The 7,399-nt window shown below is 42.1% G+C and overlaps 1 protein-coding gene across 3 annotated transcripts in view; it reads right to left on the reverse strand.

Moving 5' to 3' along the window:
- Nucleotides 1–4,496, reverse strand: part of ldb1a (LIM domain binding 1a) — a 28,471-nt gene extending 23,975 nt beyond the window's left edge. For all 3 annotated transcript variants that reach the window (XM_015944312.3, XM_070542418.1, XM_015944309.3), the window contains exon 1: nucleotides 4,297–4,496. The gene's annotated coding sequence lies outside the window, so the exon portion shown is untranslated. The remainder of the gene's footprint in view (nucleotides 1–4,296) is intronic.
- Between the last annotated feature and the right edge of the window lie 2,903 nt (nucleotides 4,497–7,399).

Raw genomic sequence — 7,399 nt, forward strand, 5'->3', positions numbered from 1 at the left:
AAAGCAGACCGTGTACAACACAACTACACTCCTCTCTGTGTCAGAGGCAGGAAGTTGGCAGCGGCGCTGTAGCTGCATCATTAATAGACATATTGCAACACGAGTGGGAGGGGAAATGAGCGAGCGGTGAAATAGGAAGAAAGGGCCTCGGCAGTGTGCGCGAAGAGGACGGAGTAGGAAACGTGGATCAGATTGTGAGAATGCAGGAGGGATGCAATTAGAGCAAAGGATGGGAAAAAGAAAGAGGAGAAATGCAAATGACGTGTGTGCTTGTGTGGCAGTGATGCATCGTCTATTTTTGCCCTGTGCTGCTGTGGGAGATAGACTCAGTAGGAGCCCAGAGGCAGAGGGTAATTACTGCCAAACAAACACACACTCTCACATGAACACTCACACACAAGTACACACCATGCATCATCTCTTTCTGTCTCTCTCACTTTCTTTTTGGGGGTTTTCTGCAGCACAGAGAACGCTGGTGTTAATCACCACAGACACTATCGATTAAAAATGCAAAGCCCTCCTGGAGCGCAGGGACAGCAGAGGCCCAAGGGAGGCAGGACGCCTGCATCCTGCAGCGCGTGCACGTGTGCACAAGCAGCACAACCAACACATGATGTCACATTCTGTTTTCTAAAGAGCAAGTTACCCCCAAATCAGCTTTTTTTGCTGATAAACTATATAAATGAGTGTCTAATCGTCCTGTAGACATGTGTAGTCAATAATTTGGCACTTTAGTGCATCTTAGTTAAAATGTAAACAACCTGTCTAAAACTGTCAGTGTTGCGCCCTCTTCAGGTAAAACCTCTGCACTACATTTGCTGTTTAAATCTGCCACCACTATTGGCTAGGAGGCACCTTATGACATTTGCTGGTACCGTATGGTGTCACAATGCCTCTGTGAGCCAGTGTGTGTGTGTTTGTTAGCGGCTCCGCCTTCTTAGTCTGCCAGGCAGTGCCTCTACAGCTGTTTTTACAGGACCATAGCGTTTGCAAAACTGGATTTGCCGCAGCTCCCTGGGGAGGATGAAGGTCGTTTATAAGATCAGACCGTGGTGGTAATGTGGCGCAATCGTGACTATTTTATAAAAGAGTAGGTGATGGCGGCATAAAGGGGGTATGGGGGCCGTCTCTGCTCTGCCGCAGACTTTCGTTTATCTTGGACACATCTTGCTTTTCATTGCAATTGAAGCCGTGATCGTTGTTTTTTTTAACAACCAGCTCCTAAAGGTGTCTGTCCGCATCAGTCCCTGTGCAGTCTCTGGTGATCTGAGCTTCAGCTCTAACAGAGAGGCTCATGGAGCGCTGCGGCGCTCCAGTTTGCCATCTCAGCTGATTGTGTTCATAAATCAAACCTTATTGCCTGTGTTTATTTTCATTTTCACTAAATTTGCCAGCCGGAGCTCAGCAATAACTCCCCACGTCATCATGACATCTGCCTCTGTTGCGCCAGGGCGCATACGACAGACCATTACCGCAATATTACTACCAAGCGAGGCGGAACGAATGCCGCAAAATTTGCGTGGCGCCATGCCGGCATGGTGCATTTATAGATATACCTTTGCGGTAATATTACGCCGATTTGCCGGCATGGTGTGTTGTAAAATGGGCTTATGTGGAGCATTTTTCAAACAGGAAATGGGAGTGAAGTTAGACTCTGGTAGGGGGTGACTTGCTTTCTATATATTTAACCTTTGAATTTAGTTCCTTTGATCAATTTAATGTCCTCATTCAGATCCCCCTTCCCTCTCTTGCTTGTTCCACCCTTATGTGGTTGTGATTCATTTCCTTTCCGCCTCTTTTTCTCATCTTGTTTCCTGTTAATCTCAGAACTTCTACCGGCTGAAGCACGCCTGCTCTCCAAGCAAATAATCTCATAATCTCACTTCACAACACAAACACACAGCATGAATAGGATGTTTCTTGCTGTGATTTTGTGTCCCATTTGTGCAGTGTTGTGACTTAAGAAACTGTAAAAAAGGATGAAAAAATAGAAATTTACACGGTTCAGTTTAAAATAACAATACTGGAGCAATACTGGAGCAATTTAGGATTTTTTTACATTTCCATGTCCTTTTCTTATTTCAATTAGGTGATGCACAATTTCCTGCTGCAAGGACTTTAACATGTGCTCAGTTTTGAGTAATGTCTATGATATGTGATCATGAATTATCCATTTTCAACAGGCCTCTGAAACCACTATTAATGTTATAAATGTGAGGGCATGAAATCTGATACAAGCAGACCAAGAAGTCTAAACGTGTAGAGCTAAAGGAGTTACCTCAGAGAGAACCAAAAAAGCAAAAAAATCTCAGCCCCGCTTCTGCTCAGCTGCGAAGCACATGAACGAGCTGAAAACGTTGTAAACAAAGGAGTCAAGGCCGCTCTGCTGGACAAATTATGCAACGGCGAAAGATTAAAGGACCCCAAACGTCTCCTGGTTCATTAAAGGTGCGGAACACTTGTTTAACTGATACATTTTCAGTGGTCTCTAGTAGGAATGAATGCCTTGTAATTCATATTTGGGGGGACATAAAACACTGGTTTCCAGGAACTAGAAGTGAGCCACATCACAGCTGAGCTTCAGACGGCAGGTTTTGGACTCTTGTTCTCGGACATTTGGACATCTCACCTCGGATTGGATGACAGCAACATTACTCTACGACTGACTCAGTTTGCTCTGCAACGTTGATGTTTTATCTCCTCAAATAACACAAGCCCGGAGGAGTTCTGCTGTCTGGTGGAGTTGCTAATGCTAACAAGCAGCTTTTACTAGTTGGGAAGTTCTCTGCTGTTTCCTGGATGCTAAACAAACGACAGCTTTCCCTGTCGTGCGTCAAGATGGGTGAATCCTTCGATTTTATAACTGACAGTGTGACGCAGATCTGTCAGGCTTTTCATTGTCTATTTTCTATCACAAGCTGATGCAGGAGATAGGTGTTTTCATGTTCAGCCTGCATGAAAAACTCAGAGTGACCGATTATAACCAGAAGTAAGATTATAATCAGAAACAAGATTTCAAAACATGCCTTTTTTCTGTCTTACAAACCTTTAAGTTCCCAAGAAAAATAGTTTTCAGATTGATGGATGTTAGATGGGGACTAAAAAGGATTAAGCTGATTTATTTTGGTCTCTAAACTAAGCTAAAAGACAAAAAAGGTGGCTGTAGTCAAAAAGTAAGATTTACAGTACATGCAGAAGCACATTGACGGAAATATATGAATGGTTGTCTAAAATTATGCAATCACATGCAATTTTTGTTTCTGTTAGGTTGCACACGACTTTGATGCTTCAGACGGAGGTGAGTAGAAACCACTGATTCATCAGATGCATGTATTCCCCGCAGAACCAGCGACCCCCGGGTTGAGTTAAACCTCGGTTCAACAAACTTCACATCCTTGTTGGCAGTCGCTCACATATAATAAACTAAAAGACGAAGAAGTGTCTGTCAAAATCAAAGCTGACAAGCTCATTCCCCACACGCCAGCGCGTGGGCAGAAGCATCAGAGCTGGATGTCATACACAGTGTCAGACACCGCTGTCACGACCACGACACAATGAACAACCCTGCAGGCCTCCTCCTCTTCTCTGTTTGTAACTTCCTCTTCTCTGACGGATCTTTCTTCCTTGTCCTTTTGGTCTGAGGGTGATCCCATCTCTTTCAGATCTTCTGTTTTTCTGTGCATCTTGCACAGAAACGACGTGTGGGCTTAACATTTACACATCTAACTACTGTAAAAAGGGGGGAACTCTGAACAAAAGGAGGCAAGAAGAACAGAGCGAGAGACATTTCTGGTGTTGTCAGAGAGAAAAGGAAGAGCTGACAGTCCACAGGATTTGGGAAAGTCGGTATCTGGGGTTGCTTATAGGCTTTGGAGTACTTGGAGTGCCAGCTGCACTGTTAGGCAACCTCCTTTCTTCTTGCTGCAGCCTTTCTGAAGGTGCAGACATTTTGCCACCCTGTCAACACATCCACACATCGCTCAAACAGCTCTCAGACAATAACGAACTTCCCCCTGTGTTCGCCTCCCTCTCTCCGCTGTGGGAACAGCAGCAGCTCAATAACAATACGTGACAGACAGCAACGTGCTTGCACACAGACACGCTGGCTGCTCTGCTCTATGTGCACGCAGCAAAACACTAGATGTAAGCAGCCTCATTCCTTCTGATTTCTCTAAACATCTGCGAAAGAAAACAGGTGGTATTCCATTTGATGACGCTCTCCATTTCTGTCCTTCACGCTCTTTCTCGAGATCATGCTGCAGACATTTTTAAAACATCCTCCATCCCCGATATTACCTTTGTCTCGTTTCTTCTCTCCCCACGCTGGCTGGAAGAAGTCCTCCCAGGTCAGCCGCGGAAAAGCAGCCGAGCAGGTCCAGCAGAGACGGAGAGACTGCTGTGATGAGCAGATGCAGATAAGAGACACATGGATGGGGAGGGGGGGATCAAGCAGTGTGCAAATTGGATGATGAGGAGGAAGGAAAGAGGAAAGGGAGGAAGGATGAGAAAGTGTTGGAGGAGGGGGGCACTGAGCTGCACTGGTATGAATATGACGCAGAGCCACTTCTCTCATCCCTCCATACCCACCAACGGCTGAAGGGGGGAGAGAAAGGGCACTGTAGCCATGGCAACGGCAGAGCAGCAGCAGGTAGCAGTTTGGGAGAGTGCAGGGGCACAGTGGTGCTCCTCTCTCTCTGTTTTGCTCACACACAGACAAGCTTTTAAGTCTCTTCAGCACCCACATGTAGAGCACACCGTCTGATGTGCTGAAAGGAAGAAAGGTGTGCGGCGTGTAACCATTAGCGCACGGATGATCGTCATCAGAACCAGGATGTTTGGGATTAAAATAAAACTTGAAAGGAGGCTGAATGGAGTTTGTTACACCTCAATGCCCCCCAAAATACAAGAGAGCATTGCATAATAGAGAAACAAAAAAAGCTTCATTTTTCAACCTTTCACTTTTTTTCTAAAACTACTAAAGTTTCATGAGAACAATTTGGTGTTTTTCAGCCGTGGCTGTAGCGTTAACGTGACTAAACATGTAGATCACTCTAAAAAATGCTGCTTGGTGGGTCTCCTGTTGCTCCTGCTGGGGGACATATCCATTAGCTTGGACTGAACTGTAAACCAAACCTACACTGTAAAAAAAAACTGTCACGTTTACAGTAAAATACCAGCAGCTGTGGTTGCCAGGAATATACCGTGAAAAAAAGTGTAATGTTTCTTTTACCAAAATCATGGTAGGAAAAAAAACTAATATATTTGTCAATTGTACAGTAATTTTGTGTTAAAAATTCAACTTTACATAGCTTTTTATACATTTTTAGAGTTAAAAAGTTATATTATATTAATATTTACATTGATTTGTTGTTAATTTAACAGTAATAGGATAAGCCTTATTGTGGCAAATAACTGTAAAAATAAAAATATGGTAAACCTTATTAACACATTTGACAGTAAAAACACAGTGAAACTGTATAATAAATTATAGCATTTTATTTTGACTTAATACATTTTACGGTAAATTCCTGGCAACCACAGCTGCCGGTATTTTACCGTACATTTGACAGTACAATGAGAAAATAAAAAATTTTACTTTACATTTAACATTTGCAACCATTAAATATAGAAAAATATAAAGATGCTCAAATGAGTTAGTGAAAATTACTGATAAACAATGAGAAATATTGACATAGCATTTGAAAACAAAATAAACATATTTGTTCTATTCCTACCCACATCATAGATCTTGAGAATACAACATGTGTTCATATGTTATGGCTGGTAATCTGTGGAGGAATAAATAAACATGAAACACAAAATTACCTGCCCCTGACCGATCAACAGTTAATGAGTCACTGGGTCCTGCCTTGGTGAAGGAAAGCACTCAGTGGAGTTTCTATGGCATGGTGTCGAAGATACAAGCTCTGCAGGAAGACTTCAATGTCGATCAGGAGTTCACTTTGGTCTAGCAGGATCCCCTCTGCAGGAAAAATGGACAAAGTTTCAAAAGTTTGATCAGTGCTTGAGCAAAATGCACAGAAATGAACATGCTCTCAAAAACAGATCTAAAGATAAATGTTTTCTGAAGTTTTAACAGTTCTTCAGCCTACTTATGTAAAAGTGATACATAGACAACACAGCCCTAATCACAATCATAATTTATTGGAAAACATGGTATTCAAGTCTCCTATTGATTTATCATAGAACTTGAAGTTAATGGCTGAATCAGGGTATATGCAGGAATCTTGAAGTTTATTTTAATACCTTTTCAAGACTCAGTTTTTTCTAGCAAATGAAGTGACCGTTAGGTATTAAAAAATACTAAAAATTTCTTAAAAGGCAGACATTTTTGCTTTCTAAACTAAACTTTTCCTCATACATTTTAAAGTATTTATTTGACAAATTTAGGTAGCGAATGTTTTTGTTTGCTTAAAAATCTACAGATTTATACTGTGAATTCCAATGTACACAACCCCAAAAGATATAGTTTTACTTGAATGATACCGTAAAATTTAAGGTTTTCAGACATTTTCAACGTTACAAAATTTAATTGTAAAATGTATGTATATTTATGTATTTTCACAGAAAATTATTATAATTTCAACATTTTATTACAGTAAAAAATACAGTTTTATCCAGTCTCACAATTAACGTTATTGAATCTATGTAATACAGTAAAATGAAGTTTTTGGTTATATGCTCCATTACCGTTGGAATTTGACGGTGTTTTACTGTATGTTTTACCGACTTATTTTACAGTGTATTCATTTCACTCAGAGACAAATGGTTAAACCACAATTACAGACCACAAACCATCTGCATGTGTGCTTGTGGCTGCTGTGTGGCTCGGCTAACCCCTGATCCATTTTTACCTGAGGGACATGGGGGAGTGCTCACAGCTTTTCTAAGGCATTCACGATGAGATGCAATAAGAACTTCCTCAACCCCACTTTTGTCTTTGACCAATTTTGCTCTCTTTTTCTGTGTCACCTGCTGTCCTCTCACGTGTATCACACCATGTGCACTACACCAGCTCACTAAACAAAGGAGAAAGACACCTTCTAATGTTCTCCGTATCATAGCTGATCCTAGAACTGCACTTTTCTGGACTGAGATATCTGATTTTTTTCCCCCCTGGGATCTATTTTAGCCACTCCTCCAGTTTGGGGGTTACTGCCCCGAGTGCAGCGATGACCACAAGCACCACCGATGTCTTCACTCTCCAGGCTTTCTCAGGTTCTTCTTTGAGGCCCTGGTACTTCTCTAGTTTCTCGTGTTCCTTTTTCCAGATGTTGCCATATCAACCACAACGGCTGTCGTCTGTTGGTCCGGTTGGTTTGCCGACACCATTTTATCAGTCTGGATCTGGAACTCCCCTACACTTTGGGTCTTGTCT

The sequence above is a fragment of the Nothobranchius furzeri genome, chromosome 12, assembly GCF_043380555.1.
Source record: "Nothobranchius furzeri strain GRZ-AD chromosome 12, NfurGRZ-RIMD1, whole genome shotgun sequence".
In the NCBI taxonomy this organism is placed as follows: Eukaryota; Metazoa; Chordata; class Actinopteri; order Cyprinodontiformes; family Nothobranchiidae; genus Nothobranchius; species Nothobranchius furzeri.